Source organism: Marmota flaviventris, chromosome X (genome assembly GCF_047511675.1).
Source record: "Marmota flaviventris isolate mMarFla1 chromosome X, mMarFla1.hap1, whole genome shotgun sequence".
In the NCBI taxonomy this organism is placed as follows: Eukaryota; Metazoa; Chordata; class Mammalia; order Rodentia; family Sciuridae; genus Marmota; species Marmota flaviventris.
In genome coordinates, this window is record NC_092518.1 from 44,090,635 (window position 1) to 44,106,452 (window position 15,818).

Here is a 15,818-nt window from a genome sequence, read left to right on the forward strand (position 1 = left end):
TTCAGGAATAAAGAATTGCTGTTTGAATCTACAAGGCTGTGAGTGGCTCGTGATTTTGTGCCCAGCCAGACTGTGGCACTGCAACAGGTCCAGGCTCATAGGCAATCTGCTCTGAAACTTGGGCCATATTATCCAGCAGTTTCAATGTGCTTGGGGTGTCAGTGTAATATTGGTATGCTGTTTGGAGTCTTTTGAAAGCCCCGTGGGTGATTCAAAGGGGAGCCCTACAAGGTTGGGAGCAAGGGCCTGCTATCATCTGCAGATAACTACTCTTTTTTTTTTTTTTTTTACAGTAGCTCTTGACATGCTACTGGGTCTTAGTAGAATCTGAATGCTTGACCATGGGCCAATGAGTCACCATGCAATCTGAGCTGCCCATCATGATCTGGATATTATTTTGTAAGGGTCCCGCGAAACGTCGGAGAAAGAGACCACCAAGTGACCACTCATGCAATTGGCAGAAGGGGGATTTATTGAACCAGCATGCTGGGGCTCCGTGCCCACTCAAGAAGGGAAAGCAGCCAGAGCCCCGAGCAGGGGCTGAGCACTGCTTAAGTACACTTTTTGGGGAGGGCGGAGGGCTTTGTATACATCAGAACAAATCATCATGAGGTGCGGGAAAATTGAACAACAACTCCTAAACATGATTAGTTCATTCATTGGCGGGAACAGGTCAGGCTGGAGTGATAGGTCATTCCTAAGGAGGGGGTTACATTTAAACTGATTGGTCCAGGCCCTGCAATGCCTTCGTGCGACCACACAGAGCCTTTATTAAACAACCAAATAGTCAGGGGAAATATTTACTGGGCAGTTCCAAGCATTGTCTTAACAGCTACAGAAATTTCAGGTTTTGCAGGTAGCATAGGAACCTAACAATACCTAATCCTTTACATTTTAACTCAGACCTTGCAGCTTAGAAACTTTACAACACCCGGTCTTTTACCCTTTAACTTCAATTTCTTTTACCCTTACATTCCCCACTCCTTTTTCTGACTACTTTTAATCTTAAAAGTAATGCATCACAATTATTGAAGGGTTTCACATTTCATGAGTTGTTTTGTGTTCCCTGGAATCATTTTCAGCATGGCCTCCATTTTAGATTCCACTCGATATTAGACCCCGATTTATCTAACTACACTGACTACCTAACTTAAAATCTGGCTTCATTTCCCCCTCTAATTTGGGAACTCCTTACTGCTGTAAGGAAGGGGGGGCGAATAGAATCTTTCTGGCTTCTTCAGGCTTAAAAGGGACGGTGTGGGGCAAGCAGTTTGGAGTCCCCCTTTAAAAATATCGGGTCTATCGAGTGGTCCATGATAAAAGTCCAATTGAGAAGTATTAGGCTGGAGGGCCATTCGAGTGATAGGTGGTCTATAAGAGAAACAAGAATTCATTAATTTACTGGAACCATATTGATGCAGCAATAAATGTCACAGCACAGGAATATGCCAATGAGTATAATGGCCAAGACAGAGACTAACAATGTTTTTCACCAGGAAGTACCAAGAACCAGGAGCTAAGATATTGTTTCCACGACAAAGTTGCTGAGGACATGGCTTCTATCTGAGCATGTAAATCTTTAAGGACCTTTGTCACCTTGCCAGAAATGTCGGGGATGCAAACACAACAACTAACATTTAGGTTTACAGATGTCCTTTTCCTTTAAGATATAGTCTAATAATTTAATGTCATCTGATCTTGCAAAATCCTTTTACTAGTATGACCTGTGTCTAATAGAGAAACCTTTAATTCTGCTACTTAGGGCTGGATAACCATACTAGCAAACACCAAGCCTACCTGTGTAGGTTAGGAATATCTGTGGGCCTTAAACTAAAAACTACTCTGGCAGTTCCTTTTAATAGTTATCAGACATTTCTGTCTGAGAATCTCTTTTGTAGCCTCCAGTTTACTTATTTTTGGAAGTTACATTTAACTATTATTATCATTTAAAATGTCCAGGAACAGCTGTGCTTTGGCTTTAACTATCTTTGCTAAGTGTTTAAGATGAAGCAAGTCAAACTGACTTTTGTTCTTATCTATTGTCAACAGTCAGCCGAGTTTCCCTGGGAGTCCTCGGGGAACTTCATAGCAGCTTCTCAGTTCTGCTAGTGCCATTTGCGCCAGGATGGGTCCAGGCCTTGCTTGACCATGTGGCTTCCCTTGGAAGCATCAGGGATGTCTCCCTTTTCTGATGACCCTCCTCTTCACAGCAAATGCACCGATTGGCTTTCTGTCCTCCACTGGTCTCATTAATCTCCCTGTTCAGGAGGTTATGTGGCCTAGAGTTGCAGAGCCCTTTGGAGAAGTCCCCTATTCCCTGATTCAGACTGACTCAGAGGGCAAGAGCCAAATTTTTAATTTTAAAACTTAATCTTAAACATCCAGCAAATAAGTTAACAGCCTTCTATTAAGAGCACTGGGCTTTAATGTCTCTCTCTCTATCCTGTAGGTGATAACTCCTTATCTTAAGTTGACCCAGGTTGTGAGTTCTTAAAGCAGTACCTCTTTAAAACATTAACAGGCAATCCTTAAACCATCTATAAGCAAACTACAAAATAAAACTAACTAGGGTAAAAACATATTTAGCTTACATAATAGCTACCTTGAATTCTGGCAGGGTTATACATCATAATTTCCTATTTGAGATCCTAGTAATCTTGGCAAAAACCCACTTTTGGACACAACTTTAACTGTACTGAAATCTGGCTTACTTCTTTCATAGCCACTTTCACATGTAGTGAGATGGGACAGAGATTATCTCAAGTAAGGCAGGGCTCTTTATAAATCTCAAGCACTATAGTTCTGAAGCTGATCATTTTACAAAGTTTACATAAATTGTTGTTCAAGTTTACATGAACATTAGCTAACACAACATAATATCACATTTAAAACATGAATTAAAGGCTGAAAGCTTTTAACCTCTTGTAGAAAAGTAGTAATGTACTTTTGTGTTTTGCAATAAAACCTTCACACAGATTAGGCTCTCATTAACTTAAAAATACATAAATTGTATCTCAGAGTAGAAAGTAACATGGGACTGTACATATCTTATTGATAACAAGTCCAGTTGTAGAACACAAATGATATGAATAAATCTCCAACATGTTTTTTTTTCTTTTAAGCCTAAAATTACCATACAACTTTAGAACACCAGCTCGATATAATGTTCTTTTGAAGCTTCTACCTTACAGACTTGTATACCTGGAAGATATGAACACATTAACAGCACCATAATTAACCTTGCAAAAAGCTGTGTGCTTATATAGAACTAAGGGGGAGATGTTAGGGCTTAGATAAGTGGCAGGCAACCCGTTTATTAGTAAGTTCTTCCAGATAGGCGCCAAGTTGGCGTTACCAGCACCTGAAGAAAATCAGAGCGAATAAAAACAGAATGAAGATAAAGATTAAAGCAAAGGTAAATTTTTGGCAGAAGTTCCATGCTGGGGGACTGACAGAAAAGAGACCAAGGGCCATGAGGAAGCTCAGAAGGACATAAAGACTCATGAATCCAGGATGGCAGATTATGAGATTCTCCAAACTTGTTGTCTCCCACTGTCTGATGTCTGTTGCATTCCATCGTGCTTGGTAGTGAGCTTCAGCACTGAGTGAACTGTTCTCTTGAAGATGCTAGGGGTTCATCGGTCGTCAGAGGCCGGTAGTGCCTAAGCAGAAGCTGGTTGAAAGTCTAATTAGAAACTTTCTGCAATTGGTTTTGGAAGAACATTATGCAGAGTAAGAGAGCACAAGAAAAGTACTGAAAAATAACAGTTGTTGTTTAACCATAGTTGTATAATTTTTAATTTCTTTAAGATTACTTGCTCAAAAACTTACACATATAACCAACTTACACAGACCTTTTTATCACTTATTTAAACCCTCTTAATTACTTAATCACATAGACTCTCTTATCCAGAAACACATTTTCCCTCTATTAAATCCATACCTAAAACTTTCTAGTTTTTCTTTTCCATCTGTTAACCTCCTTTTGTTCACACTTTAAAACAATATCTGTAAATTTCTGAATTTAAGCAGATTATTTTATAGACACCATCATTTTATCTGTTTACCCAATTTAAATTGAACCATTTAAATCACGTGAATCAAAGATATTTGGATCCATTTTTAAATTTTTTTATGAGCGCTCCTCATCTGTCAATTGTCATATCACTGCAGGATATATGGACATACACACATACAGACATACCGACATACAACACATAACACAAGTGTAACACCCTTGTGGCTTTTTCAGGTGAAATCTCCATTGCAATGTTTAAAAACTCCACAGTTGATCAGAAATAGAACTGATCAGAAAACATTAACCCGTCTGTGGGATTAAAATCATGAGCTCCAAAAAAAATACAGAATCTAAGAAAAAGCAAGAGTCCTAAAAAGATGACTGGCCAGTAATTAATAAATACCATATAATTTACTTTTTGGTTGGGGTCTAGTTTGAGTTCAGGTAAAAAGACACTTTAACCTTTTTTTTTTTTCCTTGGGCCTGAAATCTGTCTCCTGCTGAGTGCTCCAAGCTTCTTCTATTTGCATATCAGCTTAAGTCCTGGCTGAGGTCTGGAAGGAACTGGGAAAACTGGAATTCTGAGCAGAAACCTCATGCCTAAGGCATTTTAGCTATAAGTCATAATTTTCAGGTTTAAGATACAATTTTCAAAATTTTATATCTTTATATCTCTTTACATTAGAAACACTTGCCCACACAAAACTGAAAATAGGATCTTTTTCTGATAATATAAAGGCCACCATCAGAGGAAATTTCCTCAGGATCATTAAGCTGCTTCCTTTGTTCTGAAGTTCCTAAAGTAGTATTAAGTTTTATCATGTATATCCAAAATCAAGCCTTAAAAATTTCCAAGACTGTTGCTAATTAATGTCATTTCAATAAGCCAGACCAACGTTTTAATTTAGCACCCCCCCCTTTTTTTTTCTGAATCTTACACACTGAGGGGAACAGATATCATATCATAATTTATTATCTTTGCCCAAGTTAATGCACTGGAATACCTAGTGGAATTTTCTCAGGCTACCCAGTTCAAAATTGAAACTTTCTAATTTTTTTTTACCCTAAGTATTTAAGTTTTCTAGCATGAACTATCTGAAATCAAACTAAACAATTGCTTAAACCCAACTTTTAACTGCAAGATAGTGCAATGCTTTAGAAACCCATTCAGATACCAAACTGTTACAATAAAAAAATTATCTTTTAGATACACATTTAGCCAAGATTATCCCCAAGAAACAATCTATAACATCAACACATTACTGCATTTATTGTCTCATTAGTTAAGCAAACAGAGGTGGGGTAATCCCTAAAGTGCAGGTAAGGAAGGAGGAGACTCCCCAAAGCAAAATGGCTTTGGCAGCTGCTGGGAGCCCCTTAGTTCCACCTTTTACTTATAGGATTAGTTCCTCTGGCCTGGTTTGACCCCAGGCACTAGGCATTTCTCACATCTCCTAACTTTTCAGTAGTCAGCTTCCCAAAAAGTTCATCTTCTGCTTGCAGTTGTTTCGAGTTTGAGAAAAGTTTAAGCGAGATATCAAAGTTTTTAGACCCCAGGCATTTCCCTCTGCAGTGGGCGTGCTCAAGCCAACTATGGGAAGAAAATAAAACACTGCTTCCCTAATCTTGCTTAACAAAGGGGGGTAAAGTTTATCAAAGTTCTTTAAAACACAGCTAAGAGAGGTGTAAAAGGTGAGAACAGAAAAGCTGGCGGTTCTATTGACTTTTGGTCCCTCACAGGAGAAGCATTAGGTTAAAATTTAGCTAAAGTTACTTCCACACATCTAAGGCTGTTTGGAATTTGGGACTCTGCATCGGTACAAAGTAAAACAATGCCATCACACTTAACAGAGACACAGACAAAAAGACACACAAAGATCATCATGCAGCTCCCGTTCATTCACAACTCCAAGATCTACAATCTTGTGACTCAAGGAGAATGGAGGGAAAAGGGGGAGGAGCAGAAGGATTGAGTGATAGGATCTTGGGGGAAGGGGTCGGAGTGGAAGCAGGGACCAAGAAAGGCTTCAGGGACAGAGGCGTGGAATGGCTTTGTCCCATACTGGGAGTTACTCAGGCAGAGACAGGGACAATACAAACGTGACACAGAGACAAGGACAAACAGTAAACGGTTAACACAAGTTTAGAGGCAAAGATTAAAGACAGACTGTGAATCCAATCTGAGAGAAAGAATTGCCGGCGAAACCAAACGGGTTGGCAGCAGAGTACAAATGAGGGTACTCTTGTCCCTCTACCAACTGGGGGCACTTTCGCCCCCCCCTGAATCCTCTAAGGCGTCCCTTAAGAGGAGTGGCCTGTGGATTAGGACACGTCTGTCACCACTGCCAGGGAGAATTTACACTCTCCGCTGACGGCCACGCTGCCAACCCAACCAAACCAATCCAAGCCAAAAACCAAACCTGAGCCAAAAAGCTCTGAGAACTTACGCTCTCCACCGAGCCAAAAACCAAAAAGCTCTGAGAACTTACGCTCTCCATCGAGCCAAAAACCAAAAAGCTCTAAGCGATCACAAAGGAAAAACAAGAAGGAGAACAAGGAGGAGAAGAAAAGGAGGAAGAAGAAGAGGAAGAGGCGCCTTACTTACCCCCTAAAGGAGTCCGTTGGAGGTCTCCTTGTCCGGCGATGCGCTTTTCCCGGCCAACGCACCAAATGTAAGGGTCCCGCGAAACGTCGGAGAAAGAGACCACCAAGTGACCACTCATGCAATTGGCAGAAGGGGGATTTATTGAACCAGCATGCTGGGGCTCCGTGCCCACTCAAGAAGGGAAAGCAGCCAGAGCCCTGAGCAGGGGCTGAGCACTGCTTAAGTACACTTTTTGGGGAGGGCGGAGGGCTTTGTATACATCAGAACAAATCATCATGAGGCGCAGGAAAATTGAACAACAACTCCTAAACATGATTAGTTCATTCATTGGCGGGAACAGGTCAGGCTGGAGTGATAGGTCATTCCTAAGGAGGGGGTTACATTTAAACTGATTGGTCCAGGCCCTGCAATGCCTTCGTGCGACCACACAGAGCCTTTATTAAACAACCAAATAGTCAGGGGAAATATTTACTGGGCAGTTCCAAGCATTGTCTTAACAGCTACAGAAATTTCAGGTTTTGCAGGTAGCATAGGAACCTAACAATACCTAATCCTTTACATTTTAACTCAGACCTTGCAGCTTAGAAACTTTACAACACCCGGTCTTTTACCCTTTAACTTCAATTTCTTTTACCCTTACATTGAGCCACCAAGCTATAAACTTAGGCATGCACAATAGCACTCTGTGATCAAATGGAAATGGCATATACTTGATCCATCCTAAACAGGCCCTAGAGGGCTGAATCAGTTATGTGAAGAAGTGACCCAAATATCTAACATCTTCACTTCTGCTTCAGTGCCTTTTGTTTTCCATCCTGAACCTATGGCTTCCTAAAGAGTTCCCACAATCATCTGACAGAACACAAGATTCAGACCTGTTTTACAGACAGTTCTGCATGGTATTATTAGGTAGCTAGTCAGCCATGAATGCATGAGCAGGGAAAGGACAAAGAAAGGTGACTGAAAACCACAGGGAACCTTATCTAACAGATAAGCTCCTGGAATATAGGGACTTGGTAGGTTAAAAGCTCCCCTAGCCATAATTACATCCCCTTAAGAAAAACTATTGTTTGAAGATCATATCATACCTTACAAGGTTGCCTGAACCCTCCTAAAACTACCACAGTGTCCCAAATCACCCTGGCAACTAAAACATTAAGATACTCACAAAGAAAGATGGCTGACGGCTATGCAAAGGGTGATAAACTGATTGTAGGGGCAGGAAACTGATGCAAAAATAGGGGGACTCAATTTCCTTAAAAACTCCTACTCCATGAGTATCACACCAACCTCTCATGTAGATGGTACATGTGCATCTATGCTGTCATTCAAAAGACAAAGGGTGGACCTGGGTGAGACTCTCTGGACACTTACCTAGGACAATCAATAAAACTGGAGAACAGGAGAAGTGCACCATCCTTCTCTCTGAGAAGATCCACTCTCTCCTTTGAGAGTGTCCCGTTTTCCCTTTTCACATACCTTCAAAAAACACATGTCTGCTATTCTTAGAGATATATCTCAAATCTTTCTGACATGATTTAATGAATGAGGGTGAGGGGGGCCCTTCACAGCTATCTCAGGCCTCTTCCCTGTAACAATATGCAGTCATGGCCACTTTCTGGGACATCCATGAAGGATAGTGGTGAAGAGAAATCTTCCTAGTGAGCAGAACTTCAAACAATGTACCTGGTTATTCATTTTGTTTGGAAGGAGAAATGTCCAGAGAGAGGTTATGATGGGCATCTGATGAGCTGAAGTCAATGTTTTTTTGGGGGGTGGTCAGGGACTTGGAAGTAACATGATTAGGCTAAGGAATGCCAAGAGAGCTTGTAAAACATTACTTCTTGGTGTTTGTGAGGGTGTTTCCAGAGGAGAATATTGAGTAAGGAAGATCATCCTCACCAGTGTGTGTGGGCCTCATCCAGTCTGTTGAGGGCTTGAACCAAGCAAAAAAATGTGGAAGAAGAGCGATTTTTTGCTCTTTGAGGTGGTACACCCATCTTCTTCTGCCCTCAGATATAATTCTTGTTTTTTAGGCATTTGGACCCAAACTGCATTATACTAACCAGCTTTTCTAGTTTTCCAACTGGGTGATGACAATTGTTGGAATCCTAAGCTTCCATAATGGCTGGAGACACCCAATAAACAAACAAATAAATATTGGTTCTGTTTCTCTGGGAACTCTAATACTCTCAAATAAATACCCTGAAGTGACAAGTAGTTCTATTTTTAATTTTTTGAGGTATCACCATACTGCTGCCCATAGCAACTTCACCAGTTTATATTTTCTCCAACAATGCCCAATGTTTCCAATTTCTCCACATCTTTGCCAGTGCTTCTTATTATATGTCTATTTGGTAATGGCTATTCTAACAAGTATGAGGAGACACCCCATGGGCATTCCCTGATGATAATGATATTCAACATTTCTTTCTTTTTTTCTATTTTGGAGTGTTACCATGTTTTATTCTAACAAATAGAAATATTAAAAAAAAATACCAAAAATGTTGCCACCTACTGTCACATTATCACACGCTTTTTAAAAAGTACTTTTTTTTCCTACCAAAAAAGTAAAAAGGACGTATTTCCAGAAAAAATGGAAGTTATTTAAATCAACAGATAAATGTAATGAAAAACTCACTATGCTGTACTTATTTTCCCCCGTCAATGGGGAGGGGGTCCATTGACAAACCACCAGGTATATGGCATGAGTACTTGTATGAGTACTTGTGTGGTCCAGATCAGCAGTTCCCTGCCTCCCAGATTGAGCATCTTTTCATATACCTATTGGTATAAGACATTTGTATGTCTTCCTTGGAGAAGTGTCTCATCTTTTGTCCTTTGAGACTCATTTACTGAGTCATGATTTATTTAGAAATCTCAATTTACAAGTATTTTGGAATTTTTTCTCCATTTTGTGTTATTGATTTCTAGCTTAATTCAATTATAGTTTAAGAATGTGTGAGATTGTAATTTATAATAAAAATATATATTTATTTTTGTCCTTGTTCTTGATACAGAGCTCCTAAAACCCTTGGAGTCTCTGAAGCAATAAGCATCATTTCATATGCTAATAGGATGACTAACAGAAGGAGACTTCTGGAAAGCCTCAGGATGGGGGCTTGACAGCTGAACAAACCTTGTGATTAGAAAGTTCCAACATTCATCCCCAACCCCTGACCTCCTTAGGGGGTTGAGACACTGCAGATTGAGTTGACCATTGTTATGGTTTGGATGTGAGGAGCTCACCTGTGAGACAATGCAAGAAGGCTTGGAGGAGAAGTGATCAGATCATAACCTTAACCTAATCAGTGAATTAATCCCTGATGGGATTAACTGAAGTGGTAGGGTATGGCTGGAAGAAGTGGGAATTGGGGCATGGCTTTGGGGTATATATTTGTAAGTGGCAACTGGAGACCTCTCTCTGTCAGGTTTCTGATCACCATGTGAGCTGCTTCCCTCTACCACACTCTTCCACCATGATGTTCTGCCTCACCGTGATCACCGAGGAACAGAGCCTACTGTCTATGTATTGAGACCCTTGAAACTGTGAGCCCTTAAATAAACTCTTCCTCCTCTCAGTTGTGCTGGTCGGGTCATTTAGTTGCAGCAGTGAAAAAGCTGACTAAAATAATCATCAATGGTCACTGATTTAATCAGTCAAACTTAACTAAAGGAGCCTCTATAAAAAAAAAAAATCAAGAGGACTGGGCTCAGAGGACTTCCAGATGGAGTTTGTACATAGGCATATGTCATGCTCTGAGAGGGCATGGAAGCTCCACATCTCTTTCTCCATACTTTGCCCTGTGTACCTTCCATCCATTTATTTGTGTCCTTTGTAATGTTCTTTATAATAAACCACTAAATGTGAGTAAATTAAAATGAGTTCTGCGAACTGCTCTTCAAATGATTGAACCCCATTTTCTTTGCATCTTCCCTTTGTGCTGTCTCACTCAGAAGGCATCTCTTGCTACTCTTTCATCTGTTGTATATATTCAAGTCTTGTTACTATGGTAGCAGGGAAGGAGGAGGTGATGTTCTCTGATGTTATGATTAAGCCTGTTTTAGATAGGTGCTTTGAACCTGGGACAAATAAATAAGGCCTTTACAAATGTCCCTGCACTCTTCTAGAGGTAATACAGGATCTGGAATCTTCTACTCCTCCTCCCTCAGGAGCAGTGCTTCTTTTCTTTATACTTGATTGGTCAGAATTTTGGAAGCCCAAACTTGTGATTGGCATCTGAAGTAGAAGGCAGTCTTGTGGGACTCCACCCTTAACCTGTCGGATGTGACTGACTCTAGATAAATAGTGTCAGTATTGAATTAAATTAGAACACACATGATTAGTGTTCGTAGAAGGATTACTTGGTATGTTGGGAAACTTACAGCTGGTCACAGAAGTGATCTGCATTGAAAGTCAAACTGAAAAGGTCAAGGGTTGTGTGTTTTTTCTCATATGTGGAAGGTAGAGAGGAAAAAGGAAAAGAAAAGTGTTAAGAGGGGAAATCTCACAAAAATCAAAGGGAGATCATTAGAGGAAAGGGGCAAAGGTGTGAGAAAAAAAGGAGGGGAGGTGCTAGGGAATGATATTGGCCAAATTATATTATTTATTTTGTACATGAATGGATATGTAACAGCAAATCCCATCATTATGTATAACTGTAATTTAGCAATAAAAAAAGTAGAGCAGGGTGCAATAGCACACACCTGTAATCCCAGTGGCTCAGGAGGGGAGGCTGAAGCAGGAGGATCACAAGTTCAAAGTCAGCCTCAGCAAGTTGGCAAGGCCCTGAGTAACTTACAACTTAGCAGGACCCTGTTTCAAAATAAAATATTTTTAAAAAGATAGGGCTATGGCTCAATGGTTAAGTACCCTTGGGTTCAATCCCTGGTACCAGAAAAAAATTGTGGAAAAAAAAAAGAAGTGATCTGTATTGAGAGTATAGTAGGCAAAAAACCCAGCTTGTTTTGTTTAGTTGTTTTCTTTCATATTATGCAGAATATATTTTGTATCAGTCCTATTCTCTTAAAAATTTTTTGGTACTCTGGATAGAACCCAGGGGCACTTTTTGTTTTTTTCTTTTGAGACAAGGATTAAAATATATAATCCTTTTTTTGTATACCAGGGATTGAACCAGGGGTGCTTAACCAATGAGCCACATCCCCAGCCCTCCTTTTTTAAAATTTTGAGGCAGGGTCTTGCTAAATTGCTGAGGCTGGCTTTGAACTCTCAATCCTCCTGTCTCAACCTCCCTAGTCACTAAGATGACAGGTGTATGCCACTGTGCCCAGCTTAAAACCTATAATATTTTTAGAACTTATTTGTCTTCTTTTTTTTTCTTTTACTTGCCTTCTCTGGGTTTAATTGATCTTATGATTACTTTTATATGCTCTATTGAATTATCACATCTCATTTCAACATTTTTGTGTGGTTGTTCTTGCATTTTCAATGTCCTTTTAAACCTAATCTGAGTCCAATTTTAAATATTATTACCCCAATTATTGTGTAACATAAGAACCTTCTAATGGTATATTCCCCATTTCACCCTTTTACCTTATGACATTGTATTTTACATTTCATTTTTAGCTAAGATATAAACACATGGTGTTTTAAAACTATTAGTGCTTTAAATTATATTTTAGAGCAAATATAAGAAAAGTAAGATTGTATTTTACTTTCAATTATTTCATTTTCAGTGTTCTACATTTCTTTGTGTAGATCCAAGATTCTGATCTATGTCACTTTCCTTTTACCTGAAGAGTTTCCTTTAATATTTCTACAAGTAGTCTGCCAGTAATAAATGCTCTTATTTTTTATTTATCTGAGAAAGCCTTTATTTACTTATTTGCACCGCTGAGGGTCAAACCCAGGGCCTTCCACATTCTAGGCAAGTGCTCTATCAACTGAGCTACATTCCCCAGCCCAGCCTTTATTTCTTTAAGGGATATTTTCACTGGGCATAGAATTCTGGGTTTTCTTTTTCAAGGGTTTTTTTTCAACCCTTGAAATGTGCCACTCTATTGTGTTCTAGCTTGCATGATTTCTGAGAAGAAGTCCATTACAATTATTATTATTTCTTTTGCAGTAATGTACCACTTCCCATCCACTAGCCACCTTCAATATTTTCTGTTTTTCTCTAATTCCCCCAAATTTTTGTTTGATAAACTAAATGTGGTTTTTATCTTGGTATTTATCCTGCTTGATATTTTCTAAAATCCTATGATTTGTGGAAGCTTTTTTTAATCTGTCATTAATTTTGGAAAATTATGGGCTATTATTTAACTATATCCCATGACTCTTCTCTTTTTTACAATTCCAGTTGTGCATATGTTAACCCACTTGATTGTCCAACAGATGTTGAAAGCTCTGTTCTGTTTTTCTTTTCACTCTTCATTCTTTCACTGTTTCAGTTTACAAAGCTCTCAATGACATTTTGCCAAGTTCACCAATTCTTCCCTTGGCTGTGTTGAGTTTTCATTGGGAGCATTTTTCATCTTTGCTATGATGTTTTTCATTTCTACCATTTACAGTTGACCCATTCTCATCATTTTTAATCTCTCTGCTAAAATAATCTGATTTTGAATTTTCTACCCTTCTTGTTAGACTTTGAACTATTAATGTTACTTTCATCCCCTGTATGATAATTACAACATATATTTCATACTTGGATCTTGCACTAATGATCATTTTATCTTGTCAGAATGTGGGTTTTTAAAATTTGTGGCATATTTTATGTTTTTTGTTGAAAGCAGGACATGTATACAGGACAGAATATACAACATAAATATTATTTTCTATGCTTAGAAATCAATATGGTTTTCAGTTTTGCTAGAATTCATTATGGGGGGGGTTGCTAATGTAGTCAAGAGTCAGGCTAGGTTTAAAGTATGTTGTGATGGTTACCTTGCATGAACCAGATATTTAAAATTGCTACACTGATACCTTATTTTTGTTTTCCCCATTTTCTTTGCATCTTCCCTTTGTGCTGTCTCACTCAGAAGGCATCTCTTGCTACTCTTTCATCTGTTGTATATATTCAAGTCTTGTTACTATGGTAGCAGGGAAGGAGGAGGTGATGTTCTCTGATGTTATGATTAAGCCTGTTTTAGATAGGTGCTTTGAACCTGGGACAAATAAATAAGGCCTTTACAAATGTCCCTGCACTCTTCTAGAGGTAATACAGGATCTGGAATCTTCTACTCCTCCTCCCTCAGGAGCATTGCTTCTTTTCTTTTGTTTTTCCCATATTCTTGTCCAGCCAGACTTATTTTCTACCAGAGCTCCCCTGTTTGTAGTTTTAATATCCTTTCCTATGCAGATTAAGCCTTTTTTTTGTATCAGGGATTGAACCCAAGGGAACTTAATCACTGAGCCACATCCCCATCCCTTTTTAAATTTTGAGACAGGGTCTTGCTAAATTGCTGAGGCTAGATTTGAACTCACCATCCTCCTGCCTCAGACTCCAGAGTCACTGGGATTACAGGTATGCACAGGCACACCTGGCTGGATTAAGCCTTTTGTAAGGGAAACAGGAAAGTTGTATCTGTCAGGATTTGGGCAAGGGGTGCTCTTTCTCTCTCCCAGAAAGCACCACTGTGTTCATTATAAGGATCCTCTCATCCTTTTCATGGGTATCTAATGGGGTTCCTGGAGGAAAAGCTCAGATACTGTTGTGAAACCCCTCCAAGGACTTCATATTTCCCTGGAAGCTTACAATCATCCTTTAGACATTTCTTGAAATTTTCTAATTTAGCCTTCTTAGTGGTTTATGTGGTATCCAGGCATTGCCTAGCCCAAGTAAACAAATTCTCAGAACCTTCTTGTACCTGCAATAGGTGCCTTTCACTGAATTTCATGTTGAATGTTTTCCATGAAAACAATTCTCTGTAGAGTTCCAAAAAATGTCATTAATTTTTTTTTTCAGTTTGTCTGCTTTTTCTTGTTGTTTTCAGGTGTAGGAATGATGCTCTGAGTATTTCTGAACACACATCAGAAGTATTCAGGGAAAATCTTTTCAATAGATGGTGTTGGATCAGTTGAATATCCATATGAAAAGAAATCTGAGCCTTGACGCTTATCAAACTTACCTTATTACCTTATTACTATCCATTGTTTGCTCCCCTTCACCAATGTGTGAAGCCCTCTTCATGCTCTTAAAAAGTTCTACTGGATTTTTCTTAACCAAGCAAAGTCCTTTTGTATATTCTTGTTCTGGTACTCTGTTCACCATTGCACAGACACAGCACATAACTCTAATGGCTACTGATCTCTGCTCACCAAGCAAAGATTTGACTTGCCATATAATTTAGCTGCTTTTCCCTTTTTCTATCCATGGTTCTTTTCTGCCTTTAAAAATGTGTACTTTGGGTGTTCTATATAAATAGCTCAGTAGTACAGCATGTGCTTTTCATGCATGAGGCCCTGGGATCAATCCTCAGCACCAAAAAAAAAAAAAAAAAAATAAAAATATATATATATATATATATATATATATATATATATATATATATATATATATATATATAAAGTGAACTTTTGGTGTTTTTTTAAAAACTTATCAAGGTTTTGTCTTAGCTGATACAATTGCCACAATGGTTTGTTGTGACACTCTACTTCTGAAACAGAAGTGGCTTGCCTACTAATAGCAATTTAAATGATATTTTGAAGGAAGGAGTATTGAAGACTGCCTGACACAAGTCATTTCTAACTAAAAGCAACATGAGTCATTTTTAGCTAGAGGCTCTCATATTTATTTTTAAAAAATAACATGGAGATAATATTCTAAATAATCCTTAATACATTTTATCTCTCTTGTATTTGTATATTTTAGATAATCTTTAGTTATTTACTAATGTTTGAATATGACAATATTGTATGGATGTGTCATAATTTATTTAAACAAATTGAAAGTCATTTAGATTTTTCTCTTGATGGTAAGTTGGAAAACATACAGCTTTAACTAACAAGATATAATTGACTAGTTTTTAAAGGTACAGATGTATTGTTAACTATGCTTTAACAGGGATTTAGGCAGTGACTCTTCATTTAGACCTGCAGATGCTCAATGAGTAACAAAAAGCATGACAGAGCTTGGCATCTCTGCCTTCATTTTATATTTTCTTCAGGTCCCTGCTCAGCTCTGCACATGAACATGTTAATCATTAAAATAGTGTTCATCTAAAATAAAATGGGTA

At 38.7% G+C, this 15,818-nt stretch overlaps 1 long non-coding RNA gene across 1 annotated transcript in view; it reads right to left on the reverse strand.

The window, feature by feature from the left end:
* Positions 1-3,403: 3,403 nt before the first annotated feature.
* Positions 3,404-15,818, reverse strand: part of LOC139703300 (uncharacterized) — a 30,326-nt gene continuing 17,911 nt past the window's right edge. The window contains exon 2 of the long non-coding RNA XR_011705701.1: positions 3,404-3,673. This is a non-coding gene — a long non-coding RNA (uncharacterized lncRNA). The remainder of the gene's footprint in view (positions 3,674-15,818) is intronic.